An 18,180-nucleotide genomic window follows, 5' to 3' on the forward strand; every position below is an offset into this window, starting at 1 on the left:
TGAAAACAGTGCATAACTTGAGTAAGTGTTCAAACCAAAGAAACAAAGTGTCAGGACCTACAAGACAAACATAGAGAAACAGTCTTTCACATTCACATTTCTTAGAAAAATAGGAACAACATAAACATGTTTTTGGACTGTAGTATTAAAAAAAAAAAAACGTACCCAAAGAAAATACAAAGAACTATCGGGAGAACATACAAACTCCACACAATTTCATCCCAGGGAAAGCTAAGGGCCTTCTTGCTGTGAATTTTAAAGTACTAAAAAGAGTGTCAACAAATGCCTAATTCTGTTCACCATAGAATTAATGCTAGTAGATGAATGGAGTCAGAATAGTCCGTGAGTAAATGTATACCAATAGATGCATGTCAAGCACCATGGTGATATCGTATCAGCAGTGACGTGCAGTCAGGGTAGGCAGTGCCTACCCAAGGGTGAATTGATGTTTTGATTATTTGTTTCAATGATGATATAATTATAATTTATTTTTCAATATCCGATAGCATACAGTACCTTTAAGTTTGAAAGTATCAGCATTATGTGCTTTTCATAGCCCAAATGACTAACATTGGTTTTTCCTGGTACAGCAGAGACGCTGTACAACTCTCAGGCAGAAGGAGGCCACACCCTCTCACAAAGGCACAAAAGGGCAGCTCTCTACGCTGCCTGTGGACATAGCCGTGCTAGGCTAAATGCTATACGTACGTTCACAGTGCATTAGTGAATTGATACAGCGCGGCCACTGCTAAGTTCTCTAGTGAGAAGCGGGATAACACTACTGGAAGGATGACAGCGCTAGAGACGATAAAGACATTTTCTTTCGAGGAAAAACGACAACTTTTAAAAGATGGGAGACCAACACCTGAGCTACCAGACCTTCAGCAAAGGAAAGGTCAGAAAATTGTTTATACTTTCCACAGTGAATGGTACAAAAGGAAGGATTGGCTTTGGTTTCTGTTTCCAACACAAACAACGGATGCGCTGCCGTGTCATGCGATATATCTTGTAGGGAGAGTATGTAGGCTGCTATTAAATCATTGTTTAAATTTCTTTAATGGTGTTTTACTATGTTGATTTTGTTAGATTAACACTTGCCAGCTGAAACATGTGAAATTGTCATTGGTGTCGACATTGGTGGTCTCGGTTTGCAACGCCCTGCCTACCCCACCCTAGTGCTCACGGCACGTCACTGCACATCAGAGGTATAATACTGTCAGGAACTTGCACAAATTTGCAAATTTGAGCTAGTTTGTATATTTTGAAACTGATTTCCATTCACTTGAATTTGTATTGTAATCAAAATAGATTTGTGTAAGCCATTTTTTTCTACACTATGTAATCTGCCATCATTTTACATGTGTCTGTTTTCACCCTGAAACTAATGAGCCTGTGTATTTCCGATCAAATACACTGTCTTTTCATGCTCACAGATGTTGTTGTTACTGAAGCAATGCAGTTTGTTTGTACACATTAGAATATCTTCCCTAAGAGCATATTTCTTGGTTGAGTGAGGGAACCCTTCGAGGAAATTTCTACAGACAGAAAAAAAATTAATTATTAAGCATGTGATTCCAGGAGCCATGAATGTATTTGCTGCCAAGAATAAATGATCAGAGTTCACCTTCAAACTCAGTGTTTTTCCACTTTTGTTTTGCTGAGCACGTTTGCTTGTTTGTAATGCAGTAATGCTCTGCTTCAAATTCCAATGCTTCTTCAGACAAGGCAAGGCAAGTTTATTTGTATAGAATATTTCATACACTGGGAAAGCTAATTAGCTTTAAATGATTAAAAATACAACATTTAGATAGAACTTATTCTTTTTGCATTCAAAATAAGGAGGTGCAAGATGCATCAGACAAGCTCGAAATGTATTTACCAAATCATGTGACGTTTAAACGGTTCAAGGGCAATTTTTCTCAAGGTCCTTGTAAAGCTGTAAGAGATGTTTTTAACTGTTGTGCTGCAGATGTTTTTGCTTTTAAATACATCACACCTTTAGAAAGTAATTGTAGAAAATGACAAAAACATGTTAGTGCAAATTAACACAGAGCTGCTAAAAAAGACCAGGTGACAAAAAATGAAGTAAGTGAATAATTAATGATAATTAAAGGTTAAATGTGTAAACATGCCAAACTTTAGTTATTTAATAAGCATTATTAAACAACAGTAAGTTTGGACCAAGTAATTTCATTGCACGACAGTCATTCCAAGAGTGCTGATATAGGGCAACAATGCACTGGGACTTCTTACGGTTCATATACTCTGCTGTAAAGCTGACACCGTTAATTACAGTTACATCTAGGGCTACACACACACTGCAGGTCTTAATGCACAATAAACCCCACATTTTTTTTTTTTTGTGTAGTCGTTCATATCACATATTAAATGCGTCTTCAATTAATTTGGAGTATAAACGGGAAGCGACCCTGAAGTGACGTGCATGCACGAAAGAGGTCGTAAGGTGACAGCAGGCACCTACAGTGTTTAGGAAGTAAATATGGAGAAGTCCAGTGTAGGACTGTGTGTCCCGTGGAGAAATGTTTTATTCTAACAGAAGTCAGCACTTCATAACTTTTAGGAGTGTGAAAAAGAAGAGAGCCAGGTTTATCGCTCTAGTCCTTTGCTGTGATGCTGCTACATCTTTACAATGAACTGTTTGGATGTGGAGTCGGTCTGAACAGTGGTGGGATAGGGATGTCAGCGGCTTGAATGATGTGGAGTTCATTAAAATTAGATATGTGTTCTTCAGACTGTCTTTAACAGATCGGATACAGGTTGCATATGGGCAAAGAGATCAGATATGGGTTGTATTTGCCTGTGTGTGTGATTTCCACTTGTGGAATTATTTATTTGGCTGAGCCAAATGATTAAATAAACAAACAAATGATAATCTCTTTATAATAGTATTATAGTTTAATCTATTAGTTAGCCGAACAGAATTGTTTTATTGTTTTGTTATTTTCTTTTCTTATGGCACTGGTCCCCAAACATCCCTCCCCCCATTTTCTTCAAAACTAACATTAAATGTGCAATCACATATGTATTTTTGAAATGTAATAATAAAGTTCTTTAAGTGCCAATAAAGCAAATTAGAAAAATTTAAATTCCTTTCTTGACATAGGTTTGGAAAATGACATCATTGCTTATGGCTTCCTATCCATACTGGACACACACTCTAAACTAACAAATACATCAGTGTGGATATTTCAGGCCTTATTACAAGAACCTGACCATAAAATACGATTGGACATGTAATTATTTCAAAGAATTGCAAAGGGTGGAATAACAGCAACAAATCAGAAAACCTACACCAGGCACATTTTTGGACATTATTGCTTTGTTACCCAACAGGGAAAACAAATCCATGACCCTTCTTTCAGGAAGTTCACAGTGTAAAGTGAAACTATAGGAATTTCAAAATGAAACCTTCCAGACTGTCACAGATCACCCATAGGCCCTCGGAGCAGGTAGCACTCCCATGATTTAAACAGAGAAGGCTGGCACCTCGAAAGTTTCAACTTTTGAAGAACTGCAACATGTTTCCCCAGACATAAACTGTCAATTAGAGTTGTTTTGAAGTACTACATTTGAAAAGAAGTACTAAATCTCTGTAGGAAGGGAATAGACACCTGCTCTCCTGGAAGGCCTTGTCATTTGTTGGTGCAACATATTTGTTGATTGATGATGTAGGAAACAACTGGGCTTTAGTTGTGGTGTTTGTTAGCATCATCTGGACTGCATAAGGCTAATATTATAGCCCTTTAGGCCTGTGTTGTCCATAAAGTCACCATTTGACAGGCTCATTAATATAAAAAGGAAACAAACAAAATTGGAATTAAATATTGGTTCTATTCATGTTTTACCTGCAAAGAGAACAATCAACATCAGCAAGAAAACACAAGTTAGGAATGGAACAATATTTCATGGCACAAAATAAAATCCAGTAATAAAAGTTTCAAGAACGCAAAGGGACTCCATGACATTTGACTTACTTGCTTCCCGTAGTAGCTTACACGCCACAGTATTTACAAGATGAGGACAACATACAGATACATACAATTGACTCATAAGTCCGTTGTATAGTGATGTACCAAAAAATCTACCCGGCTGAAACAGGGAGCGAGCAAACACCCCGGTCAACGCGAGCATGTCTGAAAACTGACCAAAGTGTCCATGGAGTGGTCTTCTAAGTGATCCGTGTGGACACAAGGACAGGCTTTAGAGTCCATCAGTACACGTGTCACAGAGATCCTCATTATGACTGTACCTCGTCTGCTAGAGTAAAAGACTCCATGGAGAAGGCTAAGAGAGTAGAGATAGCTACATACGTGCTACTCAAAGCTACATAATAGTTAGAGCCTACACCATTAACATCATGATTGGGAAATAAAAAGTCCTCCAAACATGAGCAATATTTGAATCACACACAGGCCAAAGCATTGGTGCAGTACTGAAAGAGGAGCTAATGAATGGAAAGTCCAAAATATAAAACTTTTGCAGTCAAATAGTATGTCATCAACAAAGATTTGTTGTGTTACTCTTCATTGAGAATTGAGAAGTATTTCATATTGTACCGTGGGTTAATTATTTTTTTACACTCCTAACCTCTATTTTCCACTGGATGCGGCTCTGCCGCGTTACGTCACCGGAGCTGATGTGTTAATTTCCACCTTCCCAGCTGCTCTCCGTCAGATATACGCAGGACTACTATTTCAGCACAGAGAAAATTAGGCTAAACAGGAAATTAAGCACATATTCCGCAATAAAATATTGGGTTACTTTTCAAATTAAAACACTTCAGATTATTTTGAATTTTTTGTCAAAGTAATATCACAACGACTGTTGTCTGTGTAGGTGCGATTGCTGTAAATTGCAGGCTTTTATTGTCTTCAAATCATGTAAATTTAATGTAAATAATAATAAAACAAAGAGAATGACAGTGCTACACTTTTAATGTACATTGTTACCAGTGGGGCCGATGTAGGATTCTCCAGAGACATTGATTAGCAGAAGATGGAGTGACAGCTGACACCCACGGGAGCTGTCACACTCATCGATATGTCATTAAACAATGACAGTGCCTCTGGCTGTTTAATGGAGTGTTTGCAATGTGATTTGCTTTGTAATAGCACAGACTTAAGGGAGTATCAGGTCCTGGGTGTTGATCCTGTAGAATAAACAGCAACCTGAGCCGAAGCGTAGAATGAACAGACACCGATGCTGCAGAATGGATCGCATCGGGAACTGATTTTGCTTTTATTAGTCAGAGCTTTGTAAACGTTCAATACTTAGAAAACACTGTTTCTATTGCTCAAGCTCCTCGAAGGCGTTGTTCTTAACCTTTGTGAGCACGGGAACCATTCAAATATAAACATGGTATTGATTTATCTAATTGATCCTAACTTTTACTTTATCATATCTATAACAAAATCAAGTCAACTTGCAGTTAAACAAGCAAAACTTCCCATAAATGAGGAATTTAAATCCTCACAAGGACATTTATTTAAAAACTAATAAATACTGTTGTATTAAGGCATTTAACATTGCTGATAAAATGTCCTTTACAAAATTCAAATTTAAAGTTTAATTTCTGGGGGCTAGAAAGTCACTAACCTAGAGGTGAAAGTAGTTATGCACAACAAAAAACACAGAGTGGGAATAATGTGTTTATTTGAGTTGATAAAGGAAGGGTCTGAATGAAGCCTCATAATTGGAAATTGGTGCTGGTGAAGAATGTAGGGCTTCCCTACGCTGCTTCATTAGTCTGTCAGTACTATTAGGTGAACAAAACACAATCTAATACAGTCCAGGATTGATGATGCAATGATTACAACAGATGGAATAAGACTTATTGTCCATAAGGTGGGGCCATGGTGGTACGTGCCACCCCTAAAATGTAATTAACCATCACAAGTTCCACCTCAGCCAGATTCTCAAAAGACAAATGAATATGTAGCTTGTAAATAAAAATGTATGTTGAAGCAGTGATTAATCTACAACCTTAACTAATCATAATTTTTGGTACGACACTATTTTTTAGGGCTGGGATTTTATCACCTTAATTGCGATTAATTTATTACAGAAAAATAACGTTGAAAATAAAATGTACGCAGTTAGTCACTTTTTTGCACTCCAAAGAGTGCAGAACCTTTGTTATTGCACGAGTTCCCAGTATACCCATAATACTGATGCACAGACAACAGCACAAGAAACCACAGACATTATCTACGTAGACGCCGCATCGACTGCTGCCGCCCACTAGAGCGGTGTCTACAGGGCGACCATCTTGGACCGGTGGCAATCGCTCCTACAGTGCATTACATCTATAGAGGAATGATGTGTTTACACTAATAAAGCTGTCATAAATCGCTCAATTCTCAAGAAATTTTCACGGGGTTTGTTTGTAATAAACGTCAGACAGATACAGTAGATAGAGAGAGACAGATAGAGAGATAGAGAGAGAGAGAGAGATAGATAGATAGATAGATAGAGAGATAGATAGATAGATAGAGAGAGATAGATAGATAGATAGATAGATAGATAGAGAGAGAGAGAGAGAGAGAGAGAGAGATAGAGAGAGAGAGAGAGAGAGAGAGAGAGAGAGAGAGAGAGAGAGAGAGAGAGAGAGAGAGAGAGATAGATAGATAGATAGATAGATAGATAGATAGATAGATAGATAGATAGATAGATAGAACAAAAGTGCTCAGGATTTTATTGACAACATTGCTTAAGGCTATACATTGCATTTGACATTTATTATTATTATTGTATAATTGTACTGTATTATTGTTATTGTTATTCTTGTACTTATCATTATATTCTCATATTATTATTTTTTATATTATAGTTACTGGTATTGTCATTGTATTATTATTATTATTATTATTGCTATATTATTACATTCTTATATTATTATTATTATTATTATTATTATTGTAACCATTACTATTATTACTATTACTATTATTACAGTCACTATTGATATTATATCCCTATCATCATCATCTTTATTATTATTGTCGCCAAATAACTGAAATATTCAAGGAACAAGAACATAAACAATCTATCTACAGGAGTATTTAGTATTTGACTCCTTGTCTCAGCCGGACTGTTTTCCCTGTCCTGTTCCCAATCATCTGTCTTGAAGTGCTCACTGCAGAGCACGGATCTCTCAGTTGCAACAAAACCTTCTCGTTTCACTGCCACTTCCCATTGTCTCCTTAAACGACTGTCTTTGGGAAACCTTAAACATGTGAGCAATGTAGCCAGAGATAAAGAATTGTCTACAACAAAAATAATTCCATCATTATTTATGCCTATTATTAGCTCGAATAGATGCTGTATGCTAACCCATCAATTACTGCAGTAAGTCTGTTTTGGCTCTGTCGGTCCTGTCAGCGTTTATATCACTATAGCTATAACAGCCTGATAACAATATATTATGCCTTCCATGTCCTGCATCCACCAGCACCGCTTCAAGATGGCGGCGCTGTAAACGCGTCCTCTCCACAGTTGATGAGGTGTCTACGTATATAATGTCTATGCAAGAAACGGGAGAACCAGAGAGGAGAAGTCATTTGAGAAGTCGGGCTTACTTCACAGATGACGTTAGCGGTAGCAAATAAATCGGCGCCATCTTAAAATGGGGGCAAATAACTGGTCCAATGACAAAAACATCTTTATTTCAAAACAGAAGTTATTTATATCCCGGTAAGGCATACAACTATCAAAAAACACTACAGGCAAGGGGAAGATATAAGGCTAAGTTATCAGTGCTAGGGATATCTGAGTTTAAATACTAAGTCCCAGCCAACACTTGGATGAACAATCCAAAACATTGGCCCAATTTTACCTACCCAGATCTTTACAATTACCTAATAAATGAACCCTGTGAGTTACTCGCACGATAAAAATCCTGCTGTAAAATCCTCACACGCCATTAATCACAATGTACTTTATAACGGAGCTACAGCGAATATAAACACAACATATTGCCATCTAGAATAAAACTATAGCCACCGAGACGCCCCTAAAAACCTCAATCCTCATTTCAGATCTTAATTTTTGGAGACCAGCTTTTACCCATCCATCCTAGAAAGGAAAGCCAGCATTTTTTTCTTTTGGGATGATACAAAAAATTGTCTGTATTGTTTTTTTACATTGGACGAACAGCCAAACACAAAACAGCTCTTTGGCTTAGTGCAGTGGTCTGCAATCTGTGGCTCTGGAGCCTGATGTGGCTCTTTGACTCTTTTGCAATGGCTCTTTGTGGCTTAAAAAAAAAAAAAAATGGATCATGAATTATTATTTTTTACAGAGGGTGTTGATGATTAATGACATTAACGTCAAATAAAATTATGATGAAACAACTGGTTAACCTAAAAATAAATCACATTGTGCAATAACTGCCATCTTCCTACGTCAATTCCTACAACCTCTACAGACCATCAACTGTCCTTGCACCTGTAGCTAACCTTAAGTTTTAAATCCATTGTAAGATAACTAAACCAACAAAAAGACTATTTTGGAGCATATTCATTGTCATTCCAAGACCTTTGTCTTTGTAAGGCGTATACAGCTCTTGTAATGCCTTTATCTTTGAATGTGTAAATATTTAAATATATATTTAAATTGATATGTATTGCTATACATTGTGTTAAAGTTAAGAAAAAATATATATACATTGATGCCTGCACAGAGTCAGTGCCAAGCTGCATTAACTGGGGGGGGCATTAAGAGAACTGCGGGGGGAACAAAAACTAAGATTTCAATCATTAAACCTATTGAGAATAAATTTTTTCATACTAACTGCAAACAGAAAGGGTTTAAACATTTTTACATCCATTATTTCATTTTTTACCTTTAAAGTAAGGACTGTCTTGAAAAATAGATTCTTAATCTCAATGAGACTTTCCAGGTTCCATACAGGTAGAAAAGAGTCTGAAACCAAAAAAATGGTAATTTACACTATAGGCTAATGTGACTATTTTGCTCCTTTTTGACTCTTATCGGGTGATTTTGTGTATTTTGAGTAGTGCAACTCACATGGAATCATTTCAAATCAGATTAGGCCACTTTCCTAGCTGTTGTTGTGGCAGTAGTTTTTAGATTTGAACTTTAAACATTTGTAAGGCATTGTGTTTTTTTCTGTTGGGGAAATATGTAATTTGTTGCAATGAGGACCTGCCTCAGTTCTTGTCATAAATATTTAGTAAGTGTAAAATGTCAAATAGTGTCTGTAGATGGCATTACTCTGTCACCCAGCACCACAGTAAAAAACTTATCTTTGATACTGATTTATCCTTTAATTATCATATTAAACAAATCTCAAGGACAACATTCCTCCTCAAGGACAACTTTCCTAGACTAGATTATTGTAACTCTTTACTGTCAGGATGTTTCAATAACTCACTAAAAAGTCTCGAGTTAATTCAGAATGCTGCAGCCAGAATACTAACTGGAACATACAGGAGAGAGCATTTTCTCCAGTGTTGGCTAGAATAGAGTTTAAAATCCTCCTGTTAGCATACAAAGCTCTACATGATCAAGCTCCTGTATATCTTAAAGACCTGCTAGTGCCCTATCGTCCGGGCAGATCACTCTGCTTTCAGTTTGCTGGCCTTCTTAACGTCTCTAGAAGTAGAACAGGAGGCAGAGCTTTCAGCTACCAGGCCTCTCACCTTTGGAACCAGCTTCCAGTCTCAGTACGGGAGGCTGCTACTCTCTCCACCTTTAAGGCTAAACTCAAAACCGACTTATATGCTGAAGCGTATATGTATAATAGCGTTAACTTAACCGCTAGAGTGGACAAGGGCTCATCTGTAAACGGTCACATTTACAGACCTTGGAGTCGCTGTTAGTTTGCCATTAAACAAGAGATTTGAATTCTGATGTAGCTGGTTATGATTTACAGTCCTCATAAATAGGACTAAATCACAACATAACCACTAGAGCGGACATGGGCTCGTCTGCAAACGATCACATTTTCTGGTTCAATAAATGGGAAGAGATTCAAATTCTGATGTAGCTGGTTATGATTTACAGTCCGCATAAACAGGACTGACTTTGGAGTCGCTGTTAGCTTACCAATAAACAGGAAGAGATTCGTCACCTTTATAATAAGTATTGACCAGGCCACTGGGAGTGAGGCCCAAGGCCAAGGCAGGCTGACTTGATAATAATGTATCATGTTTTTCTGCAGTCAGTGCCTTCTCTTCACCCCTCTCTTCTCTGTTTCAGGTGTCATGAAGCTGATGATGGCAGTTCCTGATCTGTGGTTCACAGCTCAACTAGTCTGGGACACTCTGATGTTCTATCTCTCTATTCTGTTCTGTTGGTCCTTCTGTTCACTAACCCCAACCAGTCGAACCAGATGGCTGCCACCTCTGAACCTGTTTTTAGTTTTTTCTTCCCACTGTCGCTAAATGCTTGTTCTTGTTCAATGTTATATTTTGATAGCGCTATGAGATGATCTTTGTTGTAATTTGTGCTATATAAATAAAGATTGGTTTATTGATGGATTATTGTCTGCCTGTGTACAACTATACAGACTTTAATTTTTATTTTGGGGAATTATTTATAATTTTTTGTGTTCTCCAAATTTTAGGTCACCTAAAGAAACGGGACATTTTGCTGGTTAGATTTTCAAATCCCAGGTTTGTGTTATTACACCATGTAAGTATTTGACTGCTGGTGACAATAATTTATTTATAATCAACCAAATGCTTTAAATGTTATTACTGTACCTCCTGTTACAGAGCAGATGGATAAAGGGTGAGAGCGTGATGACAAGCCATCTAAACTGAATTAAAGCTGAATTAGCACTTTCCTACTTAACTCACAACTTACTCATACTGGTTTGTATAATCTTAATCAATTGTGGTTTATTGTAGTGTAGGCAAAACAAACCTTTATAATAAAGTTTGAGTGTTAAAAGATTTCACCATTCGCATACTTTAAATATGTTTTGTTCTCCTATACTCAGATTAACCATATACTGAAAAATGCTCTAAATTACAACCAGTCTACTCTTACTGGTACACCGGCCACATAACATCATAGTAAGGCGTTCAAAGTGTGCAGATTTAGAGGAAAGCATTATTGCCAGAAAAGGGTTTCCCTCCAGAACCATTTGTTTTTAAAGTTGTTCCAAGGGCTCATATTCATAAAATGATTACACCCATAAAGTACAAGCAGAGATTGTATTTAAAATCACATTGGATGTTTATTGTCTCCACAGGAGAATAGTTTCCACATATTAAGAACAAAAAATTCCACTTAAAAGAACATTTTACGATAAAATATCAGAAAAAAATCACCATAAATTTTGCTTTTATGCTCTCATTAAGGTTTCCTCTTTAAAACTTCATCTGCATTTAATTCCCATGAGCAAATTAGCTGCTTAAGAATGTCTCTCACCTCATAAACTCTCACCTCATAAACCAGTTTGAAATCAGCTTCGGTTATCTTGCACCATGACTAAATTTAGAAGATGTATTATTTAACCAGGGCTGTAACGTATCAATCAAAGAGTATTGTAAGCAAACTGGTTTATTTTTCGAAATCAAGTTTGTAGTTTGATTCAGCACCCAAGAGTTGACAACCTTGGGTGTCAAACTCATTTTTGTTCAGGGTTGATCTCAAGTGTACTGCAGATTATACTGTAAGTGGAAAAAAGAAGTAACTTCAACAATAACGTGCCCTAGTTCAGTTTACACTTCAACATATCAAATTAGTAAATAGCCTTGATTTATATACAGCGCTTCATTGTTTGTTTGTTAATTCATTTATTTTATTCAAGACATTAAAATAAATTTGATGAAATGAAAAGGAGCAGAAATAACTCAAACTTATAACATTTTCCCCATCCATAAAAAATCAATTACATTAACAAAGGCAAACTGCAAATCAGTCATTGTCAAATCTCATTTGAAACAACATTACAGTTACACTTCTGTCTCATATCTCTTCAGCAAAATACATTTCACATTCTTCTTGAACATATTAATTGATCTTGGTAATTTGTTGTTCTTTATTATTCTTTAATGATGTTGCACCTGTTGTATTCATTTCTCCACTGCTCTGTACAGCACTTTGTGATTTTATCTGCAAAAAGTGCTTTATAAATAAATTACTTACTTACTAGATTGTTCCATAGTCTGACCCCTTGAACTGAAATGCATCTTTCTTTTGTCTTTTGTTCTCAATTTATTTTTTTTGAATATCTATTCCTTGCAAGTTATAAATACTTAATCGCTTAATGATTTTTTTGTTTGCAGATTTGTGGGTAAGATTTTTAAATTAGATTTGTACATGGTTTTTAAAATGTTGTATTCTACCAAATGATGAAATTTTTATTATTTTGCTGTATAAATTGTTGGTTTGTATGTTCCCTGTATCCACTTCCACTAATAATTCTCAGTGCTCGTTTCTGTTGTAGGGAACCAAACCCTCCAAGTTGATCTTTGACTTAGGACACTAGTTTCACCAGTCAATGGAGTCAGAGAGTCTGTCTCCTACTGTGAAATGCAAACGTGCCCCACAGGGGGATCTTCTCCCTCTTCCTGTCCGAAAAAAAGAACAGGAGAATCCAAGAACAGTTTTCCTCCTATATCACCTCTCTGCTACATTACGATCAAAAGGAAACAGTCAGTCAATGTTTACATGCTAAGTTTTCAAACTCTGGGCTCCGACCCCCTGCAGATGTTGTCACCTCCAGAACCCAAACCACTGGTCACACAGGACGTTGGAATAACACTAGCTCTCCTGCTCAAATGAGAACAAAGAACATGTGCTTGACTGGACAGTCAAAAAAGAAAGGATTATTGTTACGGGTTCCTGCAGAAATTGAAATTGCAAATAGTGTCTGTCTTATGCCACTCTTTTCATGTAATTCAATAACCAACAGAATGCTATTTTAAAATGTTTATCATTTAAAAGGTGCTTGAAAAACTAGAAAACATCACAAAGCTTAGTTCAAGGTACTGAATGTTAACCATATGGTAAAGAAAATTCCTTAACCCGAATTTTGACATTCAGGTTTATTAACTACTAACTATGCTATTTTTCAGCCGTGTCTGGTATCTAACTGTTTCATTGTAGATGATATATTAAGATATGATGTTGAAAAGATGTTTTGAAATATGTGAAATTAATTATTAGGCATTCTTTTATGTTTAGGAACTCCCTCTGTTGTCTATGTCATTCCACTACACGCCCACACTTGAGACACACCCACAAGCTGAAAGCAGCGACATTGACCAATCACCGATATGATCTCAGAATGATCAACCAAGACACCTCCTCCAAAAGGCGTCTCCAAATTCTTTTAAAAAAAGACGCGCTGCCCGAAACTTCATGTTTCCAGTCTTTCATTTCATTTTAATTTTATTTGTAGTTGCATCAGTTAGACTTTTTAAGAACCTTGCTCGCGGTGAAAGCCTAAGACGCAAAAGAGCGTGCCTGAAAGCCGACCTTCCAACATCTGAATCGTGGACCAAACCGTGGTCCCTCTTAGTCTGAAACTGGCTGCGATCATCCCAGAAGGGGCTGTGGATCGGCCAATAGAAACCCTGCTGTTTAACGAAACAGAACTCAACGGCGGCACGCCAGCGCAGCTATACTGCCACACGGACGATGTTCCTGCAAACCCAGAACGTCTCCAGGTCCAACCAGACCGCATCTCAAGCATCTAAAGCATCCAAATCATCGGGCTATAGTTTTCCCGATACTGGTTACTACTCTGTATTTTTTTAACGCTTCCCATGCTTAAACTGTAGTCATATCCAGCGCTCAACAGACCCACATTCTACCATAAATGGTAAATGCTGAGTAATGGAATGTGATGCTTGGTCATGGCAGGAAAAACAAGAAAAAAGAATTTCAGAACAAGGAGGACTAATAAAGGAGGCCCCTGGACAATATAATGCCTTAAATATAAAAATAGATGGAAATTTAAAACACACAGACTCTGCTTTTAAGTTCACGCCATGTGTTGCCAAATGCCTCCATGTCAGAGCGCTTTAAAAAGTGTTTAAATGTGTGAATCTAAAAGCTAGAGCTCATAACTGTGAACCCGCTATGAACCGGAGAAGGAAGGAAAAGTTATGTTAATTTTACTTTACATTACAAACCACTGTCAGAGAGGGAAAAGTTTGAGTTCCGTGCCTGTCTCAGCGCTGCATGTGTGTGTGTGTGCGTTGTGTGTGTGTGTGTGTGTGTCCGTTGTGTGTGTGTGTGTCCGTTGTGTGTTGCGTGCTACCACAGTCAGTGAAGGATTGTCACATCTTCTCCAGCTCAGCTGATGGCCCGCCTCCAGGAGCCATACACTCCACTGTGATTGGCACTAACATAAAACTTTCAAATCAAGGTGGGGGCAACAAAATATCGTCCGGCCCATGGGCCGCAAGTTTAGGACCCATTCTCTAAAGGGTCGGACTGTATGTTTAACCATAAACCTTTAACTACATATTGTATATGGAAGAATCATTTTTTTTATGTTAATTTAAATCTGTATCACTTCTAATTCATTTACTCCAGCTTCCTCCCACAATCCAAAAACATGACTGTTAGGTTGATTGGAGTCTCTAAATCATACCTGTCAAGTTTTGGATTTGAAAATAAGGGAAATTTTCTGGCGCCCACTACGAGCCGTCCCACCTGCCCAACTCAGCTCCAGTATCCCTTATATTTTAAGACAAGTGTACAAGAAATCTAAAATACCTACTTATCAACCACTTACTGAATACAATGATGTGATTAGAATCTGGTAGGTCGACCTTTATTAACATAAAATGCTGTGAACATTCCTACTAGGGCTGGGCAATATGGACCAAAACTCATATATTTCCTCAAATTGGTGATATATTATATAAATCTCAATAATTTTATCAAATAAAGTCTGACCAGAAAGACAATTCTGGGTTAAATTTGCTGATGCAAAATGTCACACAGGAACATTTATTAACAAACAGCTGCACAATGTGTGCACTCATTAATCCACTTTACATGTTCTGAGAAGTAAAAGCAGCGACTTCTAAAACTATTATTTTGATACATAATGAGCTATAATATGTACATATATATATACATGAAATATTTTAGTTTTCTATATCACCAAAATAGAAAACGCGATACATCTTGAATCTCGATATATCGCCCAGCCCTAATTCCTAAATTATAAAACAGCCTAAATTAAAACATAAATGTGTATGTGAAGCACATGTGTGTATTTAATATACTTACAGTTCATATACAAGTCACCACGTTGCATATTTACTGTTAATTTCACATTGCGTGTCTTTAAGTTAGACATTAACATTTTATTTTCATTATATATTTTCTTATAATTTCTCATGCTCACTCATGTGGTTCTCTGGTATTCACTAATGACTTATTGGACACATTTGTTGCAGACTTTACATTCTTTAACACTTTTTTAAAGCAGTGTATATTTGTGGAGCTTGTGATTGGCTGATTTTTCATGGTGACTTAAGTCGTTAAAATCTTAGTTATTAATCTAACAGAACATGTAACTGTGTCACATCCTGCTGCTCTTTAGGAAACTGTCACATTTTACAACATATTTACACCAGTTCTTTGTTTTTTTCGCCAGAACGTCTTCATTCATCATCTCTGTTCTGGTTTGTTGCCGCTGTCAGCACTAATCTCGCGAGAATTGCCCCCCAGTCCATTTCAGATGTCAGTTCTCGAGAGGCTAGTGACGGGGTTCAGTTTAGTAAGGCATCTATTAATTATTACTACATTAAAATATGGGATATTTATGGGAAAATACTAATACGGGAAGATGGCGGAAAAGAGGGGTAAAATACGGGAGTTTCCCGGCTAAAACGGGATACTTGACAGGTATGATCTAAATTGCCCATAGGCGTGTGAGTGGTTGTCTGTGTGTGTGTTGCCCTGTGATGGACTGACGCCCTGTCCAGGGTGTAGCAGTGCCCAGTGTTTGCCAGAAATAGGCACCGGCAGACCCCGTGACTCTGAAAAACTGGAACAAGCAGGTCTGAAAATGAATGGAATGATGGATGTTCTTAAAAGAAACGTGACAAAATGTGTCACATTTCATTATATTTTATCTGTGCTTGTAACAGTCACTTTTGAATGTATAACGCCCCAAGGTGGCGCCTCTTTTATTTTGGTATGGTTATTAGGTCACTCTTCTTCGTTTACTTCCACTTTTTACTTTAATGTCGTGGACATCGGCCGCGTGTACTCAGACCGGTGTGCGAGGTGATTGTTACGAGTGGTGAAGCTCACATGTTTCTGATATATAATAAAACAAGACTGTGTGGAAATCAAGAAGTCTTGCTCAATTTGCTATCCAGCAGCACACGTCCAAGGCAAGATACAACATCACCAAGCTCAGACTATATTTATACTGTGTCCAAGTAAAGCCACAGTTTGATTCACTACAAGAGTAAAAAAGTGAAACAAGCTGTCATCTATGCAGAGGTTGGGGAAATGCACGTTCGAGATGGATACCCAAAATGGTTCAAACACATACTTAGAAATGATGCTTGGCTTAAGGTCACATCAACTTCATTAGGCATTGACGATTTTAAATTTAAAACACCTTGTTATGTAGGAAGCCAATGTGTCTTTAGAGCTCACAGTATTGATGACTGATGATGATGATGATGATGATGATGATGATGATGATGACTGATGCACTCATCATTTCTGAATGAAGAAATGTCAGAAGTTAATAAAATTGTGCTTTCCACACAAAAACTAACGTTAATGTGTCAGTAGTACGAGGGAAAAAAAGAGACATTTTAACTGTGCTCTGTCAGAAAAATGTATCGTAATAATTTCTCAAATTAATCTGTTACATTGTTCCTCAACGAAGGCAATTAAAATTCAAAGACTGGATTTCAGTGACATTTACAAGTGTCAGGAAAGCTCTATGTTCCATGATTTCCAGACAGCCCCCAAAAATGACATCATGGCCCAATCCACTTCCTTGGCTTCAGACCGCCTTCATTGACAAACTTTTAGACGTGTTGGGCGCATCAAGAGTCTGGATGGGAGAATAAGCGTAGAAGATATGCCCGTAAATGGATGTGCGTAAAAGAACGCTTAAGTGAGAATACGGCCCTTAATCTGTAAGTGGTGATAATGTAGTTTGCAGTGACGTGCCGTCAGGGTAGGCAAGGTAGGCAGTGCCTACCCAAGTGTGAATTGATATTTTGATTATTTGTTTTAATTATAATATAATTATAAATTATCTATTTTTCCATTTCCAATAGCCTACAGTACCTATAAGTTTGGAAGTGTCCACATTTTGTGCGTTTCATAGCCCAAATTACTAAACAGCGCTATTTGTTGGAACAGCTGCAGTCTTTTTTTTTTTTTACTCCACTGTAAGGCAGAGGGAGGCCACGCCCCCTCCCAAAGGCACGTTGCTCCTCTGCCTCCATTCCCATTGCGTGTTTTTACGTGTTTGCGCATGCGTATGGTCCCCAAGATGACAACCATTTAGGTCCAAAAGCAGCATAGAGAGCTGCCTTTGGACGTAACCGTGCTATGCTAAATGCTATACTTAAGTTCACAGTACATTAGTGAATAGATGCCACGTGACCGCTGCTGCTACGTTCTCTAGCTAGTGGTCGGGATAACACTACAGTCAGGATGACAGCGCTAGAGATGATAGAGAAACTTTTTTTGCGGAAAAAACGACAGCTTTTAAAAGATGGAGACCAACACCTGAGCTACCAGAGCTTCAGCAAAGGTAAGGTCAGAACATTGTTGGTACTTTCTACAGTGAATGGTACAAAAGGAAGGATTGGCTTTGTGGATGCTCCTCATTGAGGCTGTTCTAAGTTGTTTTCATTTTCTCTGTGTTTCTGTGTTTCCAACACAAACAACAGATGTGCTGCCGTGTCATGAGATATATTTTGTTGGGAGAGTATGGAGACTATATTAAATAATTGTTTATGCTTTATTAATGGTGTTTACGATGTAGATTTTGTTAGATGGCTAAATACTTGTTCATGTGGATCTTGTTGGGTTTTTTCTTTTTTATTATGAATTTTATATTTTGATAAGCTCATTGAGATGACTTTGTTGGAAATTGCTTTATACAAATAAAATAGATTTGAATTGAATTAACACTTGACAGCAGAAACATATGAAATTGTCATTGGTGGTCTCGATTTG

The 18,180-nt window shown here is 37.4% G+C and overlaps 1 long non-coding RNA gene across 1 annotated transcript; it reads right to left on the reverse strand.

Moving 5' to 3' along the window:
* Positions 1-417: 417 nt before the first annotated feature.
* LOC114457401 (uncharacterized) lies at positions 418-17,420 on the reverse strand. The gene is made up of 3 exons (XR_003672935.1): positions 17,379-17,420; positions 11,431-11,436; positions 418-606 (listed from the first exon to the last, which is right to left on the reverse strand). It is a non-coding gene; the product is annotated as an uncharacterized LOC114457401 (long non-coding RNA).
* Positions 17,421-18,180: the final 760 nt, after the last annotated feature.

This window comes from Gouania willdenowi, chromosome 24, assembly GCF_900634775.1.
Source record: "Gouania willdenowi chromosome 24, fGouWil2.1, whole genome shotgun sequence".
NCBI classification, from domain to species: Eukaryota; Metazoa; Chordata; class Actinopteri; order Blenniiformes; family Gobiesocidae; genus Gouania; species Gouania willdenowi.